This window comes from Syngnathoides biaculeatus, chromosome 3 (assembly GCF_019802595.1).
Source record: "Syngnathoides biaculeatus isolate LvHL_M chromosome 3, ASM1980259v1, whole genome shotgun sequence".
In the NCBI taxonomy this organism is placed as follows: Eukaryota; Metazoa; Chordata; class Actinopteri; order Syngnathiformes; family Syngnathidae; genus Syngnathoides; species Syngnathoides biaculeatus.
In genome coordinates, this window is record NC_084642.1 from 10,707,441 (window position 1) to 10,726,760 (window position 19,320).

Sequence of the window (19,320 nt, forward strand, 5' to 3'; positions counted from 1 at the left end):
TGAAAGAAGCATACAGTGAAAAGCACACCGTAGCTCTGCTCGGTACTGTTCTGTGTTTTATTTGCTAAATCAGGAACAGGGTGTTTTCAATCTGTGAAGACCAATATGAATGGAAATGTGGTACCCTGTGTTAGAAAACTGGTCTCAGCTGGAGGCACGGTAACGCCAATAGGATCATGACCAAACACACACATAAGAACATGCAAAAATGGTGACTTCAGATACCATTAAAAAATAAAACATGGAGAGTGATGAGAACTCTCAGAGTCACACTTTTCTCTCATTTCCAATATTTGGCTGTTCACCATCATTTGTGTACTTGGGAAAGAAAATATTACAAAAGGATGTGGCACACTGCACAGAAGTAATCCCTTCCGGTTTATAGCCAGCTTCGGGAGGTAGGCTACATCTTATCCTTGGTGACATTTTCTTGCGGCATCCCTGCAGTTCTTGAACAGGGTTAGCGGGTGTGGAATGAGATAGTTCTTGGTGAACTCTGATAAATGTAGAGTGTGCATACTCGCTCAATGTAGTGCTGGGTTGATGGGGGAGATGCTGGAAAAGGGGTGTAGGTAGTAGAACACTATACCAGCAGGTGTCATGAAAGCATTTTGTCTCCAGGCCCACGCTGAGCTGAATTTTTTTTCTGCGCCTTCAGGTTATTCCCTACTGCTGTCATAACATACAGAATATTGTCTTTGAACAATATGCGCAAGATGGCTGCATTTCCTTGCAGCTACGGAGAAACATTTCAATTACTTTGCAAAACAACACATGATCTTGTCTGCGTGTGTTTGTCCCCCCCATAGTTAAACATTATAACAGGGAATAGAAATTAAGTCGAAGGACAAGGTATTCTTCTACAACAAGAGCCGTGGTACTAACCCTACTTTTAAATTGGGGATCAAAATTGCAGTAATACTATGTGTCGGTGAATCTTACATCACGCATGAGTATAACCAACAAACAAACATTTCTTCTGACATTCTTCTTCTTTTCCTTTCGGCTTGTCCCGTTAGGGGTCGCCACAGCGTGTCATCTTTTTCCATCTAAGCCTATCTCATGCATCTTCCTCTCTAACATCCACTGTCTTCATGTCTTCCCTCACAACATCCATCAACCTTTTCTTTGGTCTTCCTCTCGCTTGTTTGCCCGGCAGCGCTACCCTCAGCAACCTTCTACCAATATACTCACTCTCTCGCCTCTGGACATGTCCAAACCATTTAAGTCTGCTCTCTCGAACCTCGTCTCCAAAACATCCAACTTTGGCTGTCCCTCTAATGAGCTCATTTCTAATCCTATCCAACCTGCTCACTCCGAGCGAGAACCTCAACATCTTCATTCCTGCCACCTCCAGTTCTGCTTCCTGTTGTTTCTTCAGTGCCACCGTCTCTAATACGTACATCATGGCCGGCCTCACCACTGTTTTATAAACTTTGCCGTTCATCCTAGCAGAGACTCTTCAGTCACATAACACACTTTCCCCCAGCATTTCCAACCTGCTTGGATCTGTTTCTTCACTTCCTTACCACACTCAACATTGCTCTGGATTTTTGACCCCAAGTATTCGAAGTCATCCACCCTCGCTATCTCTTCTCCCTGTAGCCTTACTCTTCCCCCTCCACACCTATCATTCACGCACATATATTCTGTTTTACTTCTGCTAATCTTCATTCCTCTCCAGTGCATGCCTCCATCTTTCTAATTGCTCCTCCACCTGCTCCGTTTTCACCGCATATCACAATATCATCTGCGAACATCATGGTCCAAGGGGATTCCAGTCTAACCTCATCTGTCAGCCTATCCATTAACACACTTCTGACATTGATGTTCATTTAACAATGCGGCTACAATCCTCCAAATTACACCAGTTCATACTGTAACTGTGATTGTCAACTTTAAAAACTAATGACAGAAATGAATTAAATTTGGAGTAATTTGTTCCAGTCTAAATTGTCACTACCATAAAACATTTATGAACTACAGGCATGAGTTTAAGTGGCATGTCGACATCAATAATTTTCCTAAGTATAAGTAAAATGGTACAAGCAGAAGGTAACTAGTCTAATACTAATACCATTAAGAAATAAAACACTCTTTAAACACTCAGTTAACTTTAATGACAAGTGACGAAGTGCAATTATAAAGAGCGCATCAAAGAGGCACCTCAAACATCCCTAATGGGCACCACTTGAGTCTTTTTGCTTTCAAAGTGGGTCCACTTACTTGGGACTAATTTCCGTTGCATGTCCTTTAACGTTATTTTTCTCTTAAAACCCCCGGCTCTTTTGGGAGAAAAACTGCGTTTTTTTTTTTTTTTTTTTTTTTTTTTTAGGATAAGTGTTGTAAATTCTCAAATGATATGCTGCTGACATCATGTATTATGACAAGATGAATAAAATTTGATGAAGCATTTAAAGGACATTTTTACTGGAATATTGTGATCTGACTCTTAACAAAAACTTCTGGAGGTTGCCATAGCCCATTGCTGGAAAGGTGTAAAATAAACCCCCACTTCAAATGATCATAAGCGAGGTATTTCACAGCTGCAACTTTTTGTTGTCTTGGAATATATGCTTTGACAGAAGGACTCAGTCTCTGTGATGTACCGATGACACCTTTTTTTCTCTCGCTGTTTTTATTTGTAGAGGAGACAGAGCAGTCATTTTTTGGCCTGAATGCTGAATATGTGAAGAACAGAGCTTTTCAACACAATGTGACTGTGGATTATTATATTATAATGCGCGTTTGTGTTTGGAAGTGGTCCCCTCGGTAACAAGGTCTCTAGTACTGTCTGTTTTTTGTATTTTTCATTCGTCTTTGGGGGCATTACGTGACTTATTTACACAATTATTAAACTTAGGGAGTCTACTTTGGACTTTCTTTCACCAACTTTCACACATTTTTTTTCTTGGTGTTCTCAAATGTGGAGTGGCTGTGATCTGTGGTGCGTGGAGGCGATGCCAGAGGGGAAGCGAGCCGAACTGCAGGTCAAGCTCCGGAAGAGAGTATTCCGAATGCTGCTCCCACCGATTCAGCTCGCAAATCTACATTCTTTACTCAACAAAATGGACGAGTTTCATCTTTTCAAAAAGATTTTGGACATGTGGCTCCCCTGTGCTTCACAGAGACATGGCTATGTGAACTCCTCTCCAGTGACATGATAATCCATCTGGGCTTCCAACTACACTGAGTGGACCACATAACAGAGCTATCGGGGAAAACAAAATGTGACGGAATATATGTCTATCAATGAAAACACACACTGCTGAGTTTGCTGTTTTTGAACGGCAACCTATTCAGGCCGACAACTTGGAGCTTAACACGCTCATGACTTGATCACGGATTTCAGAGACCGTCCTTCACCACAGCTGCCCCTCATGGCTCCAACTGCCTTGTGTGAACTGTCAAGACCTTGAAGTTCCTGGGAATTACAGTCTCTGAAGCCCTGAAGTGGGAGATCAACATCAACTCCATCCTCAAGAAGGCCCTGCAGAGGATATACTTTCTGTGGCATCTGGGGAAGCGTGGCCTGCCGCAGGAGATGTTGAAGCAGATCTGCACTGTAGTCATTGAATCAGCCTTGTGTTTATCAATCAAAGTCTGGCTTGGTGCTGCCACAAAAATAGGACAAACTCCAACTGTAATGCACAATCAGGACTTCTTACCCACCCTCCACAACTCGTACGTTGCCAAAACTAAGACAAGAGCATGCAAAACCCTCAACATCCTGGTCACAACCTCTTCCTGCTCCTTGCCTCAGGTAGCCGCGATCAAACAATGCAAACTAAAACTAGCAGACATTCCAATAGTTTCCTCCCTCTCGAGAGACCAAGTGACTCTCCATAGTGTGTTTTTGTTTTTATGCCTCAACAATATTTTTGGGTTACAATGGCTGTCTATTGTCGTACTACAGTGGCTCCAGGTTCCAAAGACCAATTCCTCGTGTGTGTGTATTTTTAACTACTTGGTGAATAAAGAGGATTCTGATTTTGAGTCTAATCTCTTACAGAAGACAGACTTTGCTTCAATTAAATGCTGAAGATATAACATCTAAAATAAATCATCAATTACACAGTTTATTACCAAATGATTTGTTTTTATCAGAATAGTATTTGCAAGATGTTATCATATTGGCAAATACATTGTCAAATGTTTCCTGATTAATAATAGAGAGATTCCCAAGTCCAATCTATGCACAAAGGCAGTTGAGTTGAAGAAGCAATGAGAATTCATAACCGCAAAAGCTCATTTTGAGTGGGCCACTTACTCTGAGCTGCAGTGACAGTCAATGTTGTGCGTCTGGGCTGTCTGCGAGCACTTTTGTGGACCACACAATCACTGAAAATAGCCTTCACTTTTGGCTGACCCTTTTCTGGACAAAATATAGAATTGACAAAGAAGCATATCGCTTCAATATGAAAAGTTTTGGGGAGGGGCTGTGTTGATAAGAGTGAATTTTTAATAAAGGAGGAACAAAGTGAATAAAGCCTGATTAAATAATCAGACATGAGACCAAGATGGACAGAAAGCAAAAGCTAATATTTTATATATGAAGTATATAGTTCAGTTCAGCCAGCAAGAATTAACTCTGAATGTGTGTTTTGCTTTTTGGTAATCTTTGTGGGGTATTTTTACACTTAGCTACCCAAAGCTAAACCTTTACAAATATTTTGCAATGCAATCAAATATGGAAACATTATTTTAATATATCACAGCATCAATGATCAATTATCCTTCAAGTGTCTATTAGAAACTTCACAAAACATACTGTTTAATATTATGTTCATGAACAAATTTTCAGTGCTTTTGGGCTGCTGGTTTTTTGTTGTTGTTGCTGAGACATATAGAGGTCAAAATCATCATTAATGGTTGTTGATAGGAGGCATGTTCACTAAAAAGCCCTTTGCAAGGCAAGGAATTATACTAGATAACTTCAATCAATGGTGCAAAAAAAATCACCGTAAGGTAGTCGCTTGTTATTTCACACAGCCGTTCAGTGAAGAAATCCATTAATCTTCTCTCCATTAGTGTCATGGGAACTAGAAAGTCTCCCAGGTGACCTTCTGGGCGAGGCGGGTACACCCTGGACAGACAATTGCAGCAGTGAAGAAATTCCATGATAATAATAGATTGGTACTATTAAATATTACTTTACTGATAGCTAATTGTTTTACTAGTCATCAAAGATAACTTGAAAGTTTTATGTTTTTATGTTCACCCTGTACTTATTTTCAAGCCACCTGAGCATTGCTGAACATTTTATATTTTCTCACGGAATTAGAACTTTATTTTTGTTGTATTCTGACTCATATTTTATTCTTTTCACTACGGCCTCAATACGTCTTTGTAACAATGCCATATATTTTGAACGAGATCTCACTAAATCCTAGAGAGAACAAGCTCTGCATTCAGCTTGTACAAGCCCGTGCATATCAGCATGGAACAAACATTACAATAAAAGCTGATCTGTTGTGACATTATTCACCGACACCTTGAAAGCACGTTGATAGTTATCCATTATTTATAGCTGCCACCTCAATACAGCGCATCTCGTCTCGTCTAGCATGACGAAGTACTCTAATCCATGATGCCTCGCAACCATAAACCCGCCATCGCCAATATTGTTCCAACTCAATCAGTGTCTGCATGATTTCTCTGGAAATTATGATATATTATGAAAAGAGCTGCTGTTGATACTCATAACAAATATTTGTCACTATAGAGCAAGAAAGGGACCACCATTATAAGGAAAAGACCAAACCTAGCCAAAAACGTAAAACTTGAAACCCACAGATTTCAAAAAATATATACATTGGAAGCACAAGGTTTGAATGCAATTAGTTTTTGAATATTTGAAAACATTTTTTCCATAAGGCAATTGATTTTTATTTTAACATTTCTCTGTTGGCTCCTTTGCAGACTCAAACAGTTCACCAAAAAAAAAAAAACCTATATTGACTATACAGCGTTAAGTTTAAAGTAGCATTTAACATTAAAGGGGGTACTTTGCAAATGTTATTTTTAGGACTCCACCCTTGTGTGGATCAACGGCTTGGACAATGGACATGGACATTGCATCTGAGGAAGAACAGCCTATCAAAGATAGGCATGTTGTCAGTCATTTGCCATTCACTCCCGGGCATGACCCCGTAGCCTCATGGTCAGACCTCAGCAGCCTTACTCTGACTTGTTAACATGGGCTTCAGGAGCTTTGCATTGACCTTTTGGATTTGGAGGTTCCCCTATTCCTCTGTCTTAAAAGACAAATCTTCCCATTTCCCGTATTACAGTCCACCACGACGCTCAATTTGTCAGTCTGTCTGTCACAGTCTATCAGCCATAGTTGGGCAACTCCTATTAGCCCCACATCCCATTTAAGGCTTTGTTGATGATACAACCATTGACGGAGTTTTTGACTGTCATACATGCAAGAAGTGACAACATAACCCCAGGAATCCCCAACAACTTTTCACACAGGACCACAAGTTCAGCCCCATCATGTTTGCCTGTTTGCTCGACCTTCTGCCTTCGACCTTGGGTTCTTCCTTAGCATGTCTGTTTACCTTTCCCATAGCTAATACAAATTCTGTGACAAAGACAATAAAATGTGAGTTTAACTGTCCTGCTCTCTATGAATCATGAATTAAGATAAAATGAAATTTAAGCAGTCCTGAACTACCGTGTGTGGATTACGGAGCATTCACAAATTCCTAATCTTCGAAGCCTCACCCTCTCGAATATGAAATGAACTGCTCTGTAGTCTGGCATTGAGGTCAGCTGTCACAACTAATACTTAAGCCCGTCTATCCATTTCCCATGCCGCTTATCCTAGAGTTGTGGAAGTGCTGGAGCCTATCCCAGCTATCCTCAGGTGAGAATCGGGATCCACCCTGAACTGGTTTCCAGCCAATCGCAGGGCACATATAACCATTCACAGACACTCTCACACTTACGGGCAATTTAGAGTCTTCAATCAACCTACTATGCATGTTTTGGGAATGAAAGAAAGAGGCCCTGGAGAAAACTCACACAGAAACGCGGAGAACATGCAAAGGCTACAACAGGGGAGGCTGGATTTGAACAAAGGTCCTCAGAACTGTGAGTCAGACAGTACTAACTAACCAGTTGGCCACAATGCAACCCGACGCTAACTTAGATATTTGAATTCAACAGCCCTCAATGGCAGTGAATGAACCAACCATGTGGTGCATGTCTTACACCACACGCTATTCTGTTCATCACTAATCTTCGTCACACTTTTTTCAACAAGGCTAGCAGGCAAACGTCTGAATGATACACAGAGAGATCAATAAAAACATTTAATGCCGATCAATACTCCCCAATGGCAATTTCAAACACTGTTCAAAGGATTGTGCATGCTTCTAAATTATTGAGTGTTTTTTTTTTTTTTAAATCAAAGGAGCATTTTCAAAGTTTGAAACTAAGTTTGAACATTTGTTACGCTGAGAGATAATTTTACAATATGTAGTTATGGTGCTCGACATCACCAAAAATTATTCTCACCTATGTTGCTGGTGTCAGGATGCAAATGCCATTTTAATTTTTGTGCTGGAGGCCGAGGGTGGTACATGTAATGTGATGTCTTTTTGAGGTACAGGAAGAAAATTGCTGGAACTTTCTAGTGTGAGGTGTGTGTGTGTTGCACAGTATATCATTACAAGAAAAACATTGTGACTCCATTTGACTGAAAAAAAAAAAAAATGCCAACCAATCCTAAACCTAGCCCTAGTTTTCAGATGCTCTTGGTGATTAGAGGCTGACAGACCACTACTAGTTTGGTGCACTTACTGACCACCTGTGGATTTCAGCCATAACATGTCACGTGCGGAGTGGTGCCGTCTATTTCTACATTGATTGGTTCAACGGCTACCATGAGTGAAGCTCCTTTTTATTTCCATCCATCAATTTTCTTTGACGCTTATCCTTACGAGGGTCGCTGGGGAGATCTGGAGCCAATGCCAGCTGTCACCGGGCAGGAGGCGGTGTACACCCTGAACTGGATGCCAGCCAATCACAACGCACATGGAGACAAACACCCGCACTCACAATCACACCTAGGGGCAATTTAGAGTGTCCAATTAATGTTGCATGTTTTTGGGATGATAGAGGAAACTGGAGTGCCCGGAGGAAACCCACGCAGGCACGGGGAGAACATGCAAACTCCACACAGGTGGGTCTGGTATTGAACCCAGGACCTCAGAACTGTGAGGCCAATGCTTTTCCAGCGGATCCACCGTGCTGCCCCTCATTTTTATATGACTATTAATTTCATAAACCAAATTGTTTGCAAACAAGGTTGTTTTAAAACGAGCATCCACTGTAACAAGAGGGACAACAGTGCATATAATTCAAACTATCCTCTGTACAGAGGGGCAAATATATACATGTACTATATCTTAAAAAAAAATTGCCTCTTATCCCTAATTTGAGGTTGAGGAGCCAACTTGTGGTCACAAGGGAATTGAGTGTCCTTCTCATTTATGCGTGAATCAGAACGTGGGCTGTTCTAATAAAAACTGTGCCAAACCTTCCTTATGCATGTGCTACTCTTACACGTCTTCAACATGGCCTTCTTGGAGGTGCCGAATAGTTTTCTTTTTTGGTGCTATGTGGTAGCATAGAATTTCACTCTAAGTTATCAAGAGGAGGAGACGATGCTATTTCAGTTGTCAACTGTAAGATTTAAACTGGTTGATGAGGAAGATGTGCCCCTATTTAATATAGTTTCTATATTCAGAGAAGCGAGAAGGCAGGGTGGGTCTTCAAAAAAATAACAGCTGCCAAAGGTAATTAAATCCAGAAATATTTTTTTTTTTAATCATGGAAAAAAGCTTGTATACAGTGGTACCTCGGTTTTTGTACAAATCGATTTTCAAACGAAAATTTTGAGATTTTTTTTTTCCTTCCGTTTTCGAACAAAAATCGGTACTCGTACGCCCCGACCAGCTGACCCACGACGATTTGTTATTGTGAATTTTAACGCACCCCCAAAAAAAACGACACAACTCTTTGTGTATAACGCAGCCTCTGCAGACTTTTTTTCTTCCTACTGAGCAATATTAACCCCCAATCATGGCTCCAAAGAAGGCAAGTGGAACTGCTGCTGCTGAAAAAACAAAAGTGGTGCATAAAACTCGACTTTAAGAAGATTTTGATAGCAAAATATGAATCTGGTGTGTGTGTTTCTGAGCTATCGAGGGAGAACAGCATGACGAAATGGAAAATCAGTCCCATTCTGAAACACAAGAACGCCCTCAAAGCAAGTGATGTTCCGAAAGGAGCAACCATGTTGAGCAAGCAGAGGCCACAGATCTTGGAGGAAATTGAAAAGTTGCTTCTTATTTTCATAAACGAGCAGCCGCTAGCTGGGGATAGTGTTGGTGAGGAAGGGATTTGCGCCAAAACTAGAAATCTGTACACAGATTTAAAAAGAAAAGATCCTAGTCTAGTTCCTGAGGGCTTTGAATTCAAAGCAAGTTGAGGATGGTTAAAAAAATTCCGCAAAAGAAGTTGGATACACTCCATTGTTCGCCATGGGGAGGCTCTGCAAGTTTGGACCAGGCTGCCACGGGAAAGTTCTGTTCATTGTTTTGCAATGTTTTCTTTTATTCCATTAACCCTACCTCTAGTTGCAAGATATTTTTTTTTTACGTTACTTTCTGTGCAAATTAAAAACAACTTGTCTTTGTTTTTTTTAGCCCCTCATTATTGCTTGTTTAAAGTTATTCTGCAGTTTTATTTAAAAAAATGTTTACAAGGCCTGGGGCCGAGTCGCTACAGATGCAGCAATGCACTCCCAGCCTAGCATACTCTACTCGGCTAAAGCATACATTTTAAGCAAAAAATAAATGTATTTCTTAAAGGATTTAATTATATAAAGTATTGAAACTACACATGTATTTCTACGATGCAGTTTATTTTCAGGAAAAGCTAAAAATAAAAACGCTTTAAAAAACTATTTTTTAGGCTTGGAACGCATTATTTTATTTTCCACTAATTGAAATGGGAAAACACGCTTCGGATTTCGAACATTTCACTTCTCAACCGGCCTTCTGGAACGGATTGTGGTCGAGAACTGAGGCACTACTGTAAATTTAAAACAGATTATATCCAAGGAAAAGATGGCAACTGGTCACCCTCGATTGGGATTACATGAATTATTGTACTTGGGGAAAACAGTACCAATAAAAAGACTGTGTGCGCATTTATTAGCAGTTTAAACCAGTTTGGTCCTTTGAGGACAATGACCTCAAATGAAATGTTAATATTTAATTTTAAATTCAATAAGGAAGCTAAACATCATTACACTCAGTGAAACAAAACTTCTCCTATGACTTCATACTTCACCTACCACTTCCTGATGCACTTCAACAAGTTTACTTTAATTCCTAAAATAAAACTTAATTCTGCGGGTTACCAGAGGTACGCGTGATATATGCCATTATATTGTGCAAATTTGGACCATGTTAGGGCATGCTTGTGAAAGCGGACATTTGCTTTGTCCCGTTCTGCATAAGTGGGGCACAGTGTGTATATAAATGTGAATGCCAAGACGTCCAGCTGTGTGTTTGGCTTAAATGTCACATTAACATCCATGCTGCCTTTGCCATAAGTGCTTTGACATTCTCTGACGGGCTTGCAGTGACAGATTCAAAAAAATCTTCCGTTCCACTGCAAAGCCTCTCATTGTAGCTCATTAAATTGCACATAGAACTAATGGCGTTATTCCAGGGACCGTTGGTTCAAGGGTCTGCTTTGTTCCACTTTTTTTGTTTTTCTGATGACTATTTTGTTACGGGCGTTTAGAGAAGGGTTTCAACCTTTATGTAGATGGCCTTTAGCAAGGGAACAGCACGCGTCTGCCTGAGATGCTTTTGACTACGAATTTTGAAATGTAATGCCTGAGAGCACTGGAGTTCCCGAATATCTCATCTAATTGCAAGCAGCCCTCAAAGAAGTGCCATCATAACTTAATTCAAATCCCTCCTCCAAGACTGCAAAATAAAATTCATTTGCCGACACGGGATTTAATGCAAAGTGAGGAAATTTGGTATTTGATGCATTAAAAGCTTTATTAAAAGGTTGGGAATAGTTCACTCTGATGACTGGGCTGAATACATATACATGCATACATACAGTAGTTCTTGGGGAGCATCACCAAAACATCGATTTTCAATATGAGTAGAATAGTGTGAATGAGAAACGCATAAGCACTGTATTAAGAATCGGATAATAAAAACTAGATCTTCTTTTCCTTTCGACTTTACTTCGGCTAATCTTCATTCCAATCCTTTCCAGTGCGTGCCTCCATTTTTCTAATTGTTCCTCCGCCTGCTCCCTTGCTTTCACTACAGATCACAATATCATCTGCGAACATCATAGACCAAGGGGATTCCAGTCTAACCTCATCTGTCAGCCTATCCATTACTGCCGCAGGGGCTCAGCGCGGATCCCTGGTGCAGTCCCACCTCCACCTTAAATTCTTCTGACACACCTGCGGCACATCTCACCGCTGTTCTGCTGTCCTAATACATGTCCTGGACTATTCTAACATATTTCTCTGCCACACCAGACTTGCGCATGCAGTACCACAGTTCCTCACTTGGTACTCTTTCATAGGCTTTCTCCAGGTCTACAAAGACACAATGTAGCTCCTTCTGACCTTCTCTATACTTTTCAATTAGCATCCTCAAGGCAAATAATGCATCTGTGCTACTTTTTCTAGGCATGAAACCATACTGTAGCTCGCAGATACTCACTTCTGACCTGAGTCTACCCTCCACTACTCTTTCCCATAACTTCATTGTGTGGCTCATCAACTTTATTCCTCTATAGTTCCCACAGCTCTGAACATCCCCTTTGTTCTTAAAAATGGGAACTAGAACACTTTTCCTCCATTCTTCAGGCATCATCTTGCTCGCTAGTATTCTGTCTAATAAGTTGGTCAAATACTCCAAAGCCACCTCTCCACATTGCTTCCATACCTCCATTGGTATGTCATCAGGACCAACTGCCTTTCCATTTTTCATTCTTTGTAGCGCCTTTCGAACTTCCCCTTTGCTAATTATTGCCACTTCCTGGTCTTTCACACTTGCCTCTTCTACTCTTCCTTCTCTCTCATTTTCTTAATTCATCAGTATTCTTTCCATCTATTCAGCACACTACTGGCACCAGTCAACACATTTCCATCTCTATCCTTAATCACCCTTACCTGCTGCACAACCTTCCCATCTCTATCTCTCTGTCTGGCCAACCTGTAGAGATCCTTTTCTCCTTCTTTTGTGTCCAACCTGGTGTACATGTTGTCAAATGCCTCTTCTTTAGCCTTCGCCACGTCTACCCTTGCCCTATGTCGCATCTCAATGTATTCCTTTCTCCTCTCCTCAGTCCTCTCACTGTCCCATTTCTTCTTCTCTAATCTAAAATAAAAACTAGATAATTCACACAAATATTTAGGTATGCTGTCAAGAAGCAAAAGAAAGAAATACGAATTGATTTGACAACACTTCATAGCAATCTCTGTATAGCAAGGCAATATGCCCTTCAGCAGTTGGAAACAGCATGACCATGACATCAAAATCAGTCGGCAATTGGATGTTAAGTGAGTGCCTTTGCGGCAATGTCATGAAAATGTAGCTTTTTGTGTCCATGTCTCTGAGGTTATTAGAGAAACCACTCCATATTTTGAAACTAGTGCATGTACATAAATGATGTTGATGCACAATAACATCATTGCTTGCACGGTCTGTTTGAAAAATACATTTATATTTACGTTTGTTCCTGTGGCCACTTTCGACATGTTATTTGGGTCTGGAGTGCTGGCCCATCACATGTATTGTATTATTATACAACTAACAGTTTACATTTTAAGTGGACTTTTTATGCCAATGCCAAAAAAATGTCTTTAATTAAGATCTTCTAATTTTGGCCCTACAGTGAAGTACCAGGCGAGCTAATTTAAATTATTCTGAACTCCCACTGTGTTTCTTCAATTATAACTTAGCAGCTACTTGAGGGCCGTTCTGCCATTTTTTTCCCCACATGGGAAGGACGATTAAAGTGAATTGTCATAACGTGAAAGCCAATCGCTTCTCAGAGTTTCTTAATTATTGATGATGATCCCATTTATTGGAGACACACAGATACCAGTATCAGTATCGATGCCAATAGAGGGCATCTTTACTCATACTATGCTCACAAAAACTTCACCAGACTGACAGATACCTTCCAGGCAGGTGCCATGTCAACTGTCCCGAGATGGTTTAAGGACACAGATTGCAACACTTCTAGGTCTTCTTCTTCTTTTCCTTTTGGCTTGTCCCGTTAGGGCTCGCCACAGCGTGCCATCTTTTTCCATCTAAGCCTATCTCGTGCATCTTCCTCTCTAACACCCATGTTCCTCATGACCTCCCTCACAATATCCATCAACCTTTTCTTTGGTCTTCCTCTCTCTCGTTTGCCTGGCAGCTCCATTCTCAGCTCCCTTCTACCAATAGATTCACTCTCTTGCCTTTGAACATGTCCAAACCATTTAAGTCTGCTCTCTCTTACCTCGTCTCCAAAACATCCAACTTTGGCTGTCCCTCTAATGAGCTCATTTGTAATCCTATCCAACCTGCTCACTCCGAGCGAGAACCTCAACATCTTCATTCCTGCCACCTCCAGTTCTGCTTCCTGTTGTTTCTTCAGTGCCACCGTCTCTAATCCGTACATCATTGCCGACCTCTCCACTGTTTTGTAAACCTTGCCCTTCATCCTAGCAGAGACTCTTCTGTCACAAAACACACCAGACACCTTCAGCCAGCTGTTCCACCCTGCTTGAACCCATTTCTTCACTTCCTTACCACACTCACCATTGCTCTGGATTGTTCACCCTAAATATTTGAAGTCGTCCACCCTGCTTCACTCTTCCCCCTCCGCCCCTCTCATTCATGCACATATATTCTGTTTTACTTCAGCTAATCTTCATTCCTCTCCTAGGTAACCGCTCATGATGCTCTGCAAAATGAATGAATTCCATTCAGGCAGCGATGCGTTCTTTTTTTGTCATTCTTTTTCATCTAGTGTCTGTACTTCCTTTTACATAGTGCCCCCTTTTGTTGAGGTTAAGACACCATGTAACTGAAATACCTTGTGTTACAGGCTACATTGACTCTCAAGTTAAATACGAGGCAAGCCAATTTGTTTCTCTAAAAGTGTTACATTTATATGAAATGTATGCCATGTTTAAGAAATGTTTGTTTTGAACAATATTTGATTTAAATAAAACACATTTTCCTCACAATTGCAAAAAGTAATGGCATCTTCAAGTATTGGCAAACGGTATTGTGAGTGCACAGATGAACGTACTTGTACTTAAATGAGATCTCAAATAAAAAGTGGTATCAGTGTAGCTTTAATAATTGTACATGTCAACTGTAAATGTGAACATGTGATGCAATATTGTATCTAAAGAACAGTTCTTTTTGAACTACAAAAAAAAAAACATTGGTTATCCACTACTTTATGGTATGCGCTGTCAAAAACATACATCAAAAATACACATTTACAACAGCCTTCAGGCAAGAAATATCTCTCTCACACCAATATGTGGTTTCTATTACATATATGTCAGCGTAGTGCTTACAATCACAAAATTAATACATTGTTGTCATTCCTTTCTTCCTGGTAAATTCCCTGCTTTGGTGATTTAGTGGGTGTGACATAGGTGGATGGTTTGTACAGGTGCACACCTCCCAATGGTGTGTTGAATGTCTATTTGAGTTGCGTCTTCCAAAACAACAACAACATTTGGTGATTCTGACAAATTTTATGAACACACAACGAAATTGGACATAACAGAAGCGTGCAAAATAGATTTCAAGTCTCTAAGTTGTGAATATGAACACAAGCAATATTTCCTTTTTGTCTCCTTTTCTCCCTACATATTGAGTTGTTGTTTTTTTAACTTTCTTCACACATGGTGGGTGGGTCTAGAATACCCTGGAGGCTTGAATACAGACTCGACCCTCAATTCTTTGTGTCATTAGTTTGAAATGAGCATCCTGGCAACTGAGACGGTCTCCTCGCAAGAGTCAGGTCACTGTGTGGGATGTGGACCAAAACACTCGAACATTTTCTGGGATTGCTGCAGTATGCATCTCTCGGGTCTCTACTGCAACAAATATATGTACAATGTGATTTTATCACTATGACCAAGTACATCATTTTTTTTTTCAAGAATTGGTCACAAAGTTACACAGAAAGAAGATAAAGCAAGGGAAGCACTATATTTGGCACCTTAAACCTTTATCGAACCGGACACCATAGGCAGTAGAAATAAGTGATCAGTTGAGAAAAATAAGAATGATGCTGAAAAAAATCTAAATTGATAATATAAAAAAAACAAAATAATTATAGATTATACATCAGGGTGGTTTTTTAAAGCTACTCATATGAAAACTTAAGCACATTTACCAATATAACATGTACAAAGTATGACATAAATTATTAATCATCTGAAACCAAAGGCTCCATTTTCATTTTCAGATTTTTTTTCATATTCTGATCAAATTAATGCTCTGTGAAAGAAATCACCTAGATCAGCGGTGTCAAACTCAATTTTGTCGAGGACCACATTGTCGTTTCAATTTCCCTAGTAGGCCCATTGCAACAGTGAAATCCTACCTCATCATATTCTTTCATAAACACAACGAATTGAAGGATAATTAGTTTAAAAATCAGAAGGATAATAGTTTGCTTAACTAGTGATCAAGTTACCATAAAAAGGGGATTGGTAGCAGAAAAAAATGCCATCTCTCAACATTATTGTTCATTATATATGACAATTTTGAACTTTTGTTCAGATTTTAGCAAGAATCATTTAAGTTGATGCACATAATTTCCTTTTGCGGGCCACACAAAATGATGTGGCCGGCCACATCTGGCCCCAAGCCTTCAGTTTGACACCTACGACCTCGATGAATGGAAACATTCACAGCCATCTTACAAGTTAATCATTCCAATTTCCCCCTAAAATGTATCAAGGCTCGCGGCATGGGACAAGGATGAAACCATTAAATGTTGGCGCTGAGTTTTTTTTTAATCCCTGATTGAATCGACTCATTCCAGAATCATTTTAAACCCTAAATAAACATTGGCTACAACTTGTGTCATGTTTTATTCTGACAACAAATACAACCGTTTTTCTATTTCCAGTGCTCAAAGTGATACATTAGGGAATATGCTAGATGCTAAACTGAAATTTGATTTAGGGTTGATTGAACCCACCTGAAGCTGGAAGCGTAAAGTTCCGTGGGGGAGCATTATAGATGGTTTATAGCTGAAAAACACAGCAAACTTTTCGGGATCAATAGAGGCTGAGGTACAATACCAGAGCTATATTTCCCAAACCTTGGGATCTGTGTGTGCTTGAGCATTGGTGTGTTGCTTAGAAACATGCCAGCAACTCTTTTAGTACGGACGTTTGATGTGGATTTCGATTGCTAGCTACACCGACTCCCACTGGTGCTGGCTGCGCTCGAGAGCATCGGGCACGATTGAACACATCAAACTTTGATGACAGTAAAGATTTATGCTGGAACGTATCTGATTCACTTCGAAATTTCAACAAAAATAGCAACCCAGGTGCTTCGGCAACCACAACAACACTTGGTTGCTGTCAGTAAGCTAGAATCTTTGTAAACGCAACCTAGTTTCTTTCTATGAAACCATTTCCTTTAAAATAAATAAATGTAAAATTATGTTGTTGTTTTGTTTGTTTGTTTTTTGTATCTACAAATGTAATGAAATGACCAGCAGATTAATAGTTTCTGTCCTGTACAATGAGATAAACTTTGAAACTCAGGTTTGGTGACAATCCACCACGTAGTGTGTTTAATTTTGCCAACAGTAAAAAGACCTATTAGCTGAGGTATAAAACTGCTTGATTGTGGAACATTGCTTTTACCTCAGTAATGTGAATGGATGTCCAGTGGAGCTGCTAAGCGCTTCAGTAATGCAGTGATGAGACCCTAGTTTACAGATTAAGAGGCGATAGAAAAGTCATCAGCTTCCTCACAGAACTAAGCCTCACCTCACACTACTTCAGTCACATCAGAACACAGCTTGAATTTTGTTTCGGCAGCAGTGAGCTCGATGGGACAATATTTGAGTCTTAAAGGCATAAAAACATCAATTCAGTGAAGGTTGGTTGGGTCAAAATCTCAGAAGAAATAAAAAGTATCGTGATAGGGGCTGCTTTTGGTTAATTTGTCCTCTGCACGTATACGTACACTTGTTTAGTGTTTCAGTGGATGGATGGATGGATGGATGGATAATATTGTAGCAAACATTTAACTTGAAAACCATATTAGTATCCAACATCAACTAATACAAATCACAACATGTCAGGGTGTGTACAGTGAAGACAAATAAGACTAATGAAGCAAAGGAAGATTTAGTAGTCCATAATATTTCACTTGTGTGTCGGTCGTCAATAACTGTCAGTTTTACAGATGTTCAACATACCATTTTCACCATTATGCAGCCGTAGCTTGACAAATGTAATACTAAGGAATGGGCCCTTGCATACATCCTTGTGGAACTCTAGTGTAGAGTTAAAAATGGTGGAGTGAAGTAAGTAAATCAGCAATTCGATAGACATTTTTGAGAGTCAGGCGGACGAAAGGACTGACGATGGACAGATAATAATCTGAAATATCGGACTCCAAGCAACATCAACCTTTAATTTTTGCAGACATAGTGCATACTAACACTCATTGGAAATGGTAAAAAGTGAACATTTTAGTGTCCCACTTTGACAGTGACATGGAACAAAGGTTGATAAATCCCACGGATAGTCTTTCTATTAATTACATCAATTTTCCGCGTCATTCTCTCACTCATTGTCCTTCCAATAATGAAGCTCATCACATCAGCACTGACAAAATCACTCCCCATCAAACCGGAGGCAAGGCCCTTTGAAAACACCGATGTCATTTTCTACCCTAATGAAGTGCACTTATCTCCAAGTCAGAGCGATACTGAATCATGTTCTACAAGGTGACACGATGCCACACAAAGTTGGGCTAGCATACCAAAAAGGGCTATGACAGGATATCAAATGTATTTTATCCAGAAAATGTCGCAATGCTTTATCCACTCACAAATATATTACTCTAAACTGTGGATGGATGTTAGTCACTAAACACCTTTTTTCCATGAAAAAGAAAAGAAAAATTTGATACGCTACACAATTTGACATTCAATCATCGTTGCTCTCTGATCTGAATAACTATCATTTTTGGGGGCTGATAATTCTTAACTAAAAGCAAATGATAAAAGAAGGCACTTATCAAAAGTTGTGCCTCTTACATCACCTTGGATAATCAAAAAGCTTGTTTTTGAACATAAAACAGTAGGATTTCATTTACTAGGTGTTTTTTTTCCCCTTTCAATCTAGCATGTGGAAGCAACCGTGACGCCACAAAACAATCGATAGCCTCTTTCTTGGGGAGTTTAATCCATTAACGGGATGCATGAGAAGAGACACTTTTAGAACTTGACTTTCAGGACTAAGACAAGTTACGTTTGCTATTGTCAGTCAGCAACAAATAAGTTGTTGGTGGTTTCGTATGAAAGAACTAAAAAGGCCTTTTGAACACTTTAATTGGAATTCAAAAAAACAATTTTCAGGAAAAATGTTCTTCTAAAGTTGCACAAAAAACAAACCATAAAAAAACTAATTAGCATTACCCAGATACTTGGGATCAGGTGGCGTATTTTCGACCGACTGAGTCTACGTGTAACGCTTTGGGCTGGACATATGTGATAAGTAATGTACATGTGGCGGCAGTGTTTTTGCAAGACACACAGCTATGGGATTTAGTTTGTGGTTGTGGGGCCACCCACTAATTTCTATATATTCATCTAATCTTCCGGGACTGTCCTCTCATTTGCACTCAAATCTATTACCGGGGTGATTACGACAGCATAGTCACTCCTTCTGCACACCGCTAGCACTACCTGGCTCACTACTCCTTTCCTGTCCTATCCTGTCCTGTTCTGCCCTGTCAATATCCATCTCAATACAAATTGCAACAGAGGGAGTGCATCCCTGCTATCTGTTAGTGATAGGGACCGTGCCCTGGCCACAGTAGCAAAAATCTGCATGTAAATGATGACCCACATAAGTGTGCGTTATAAAATGGCAGAAAATGAAAGCTCCTTAAGTCACTTCTACATACGTCACTCCTTTGCAACGAGATGCCACCTGATGGTACCAAAATCAATGTTGCTATTGCCAAAACAATAGTT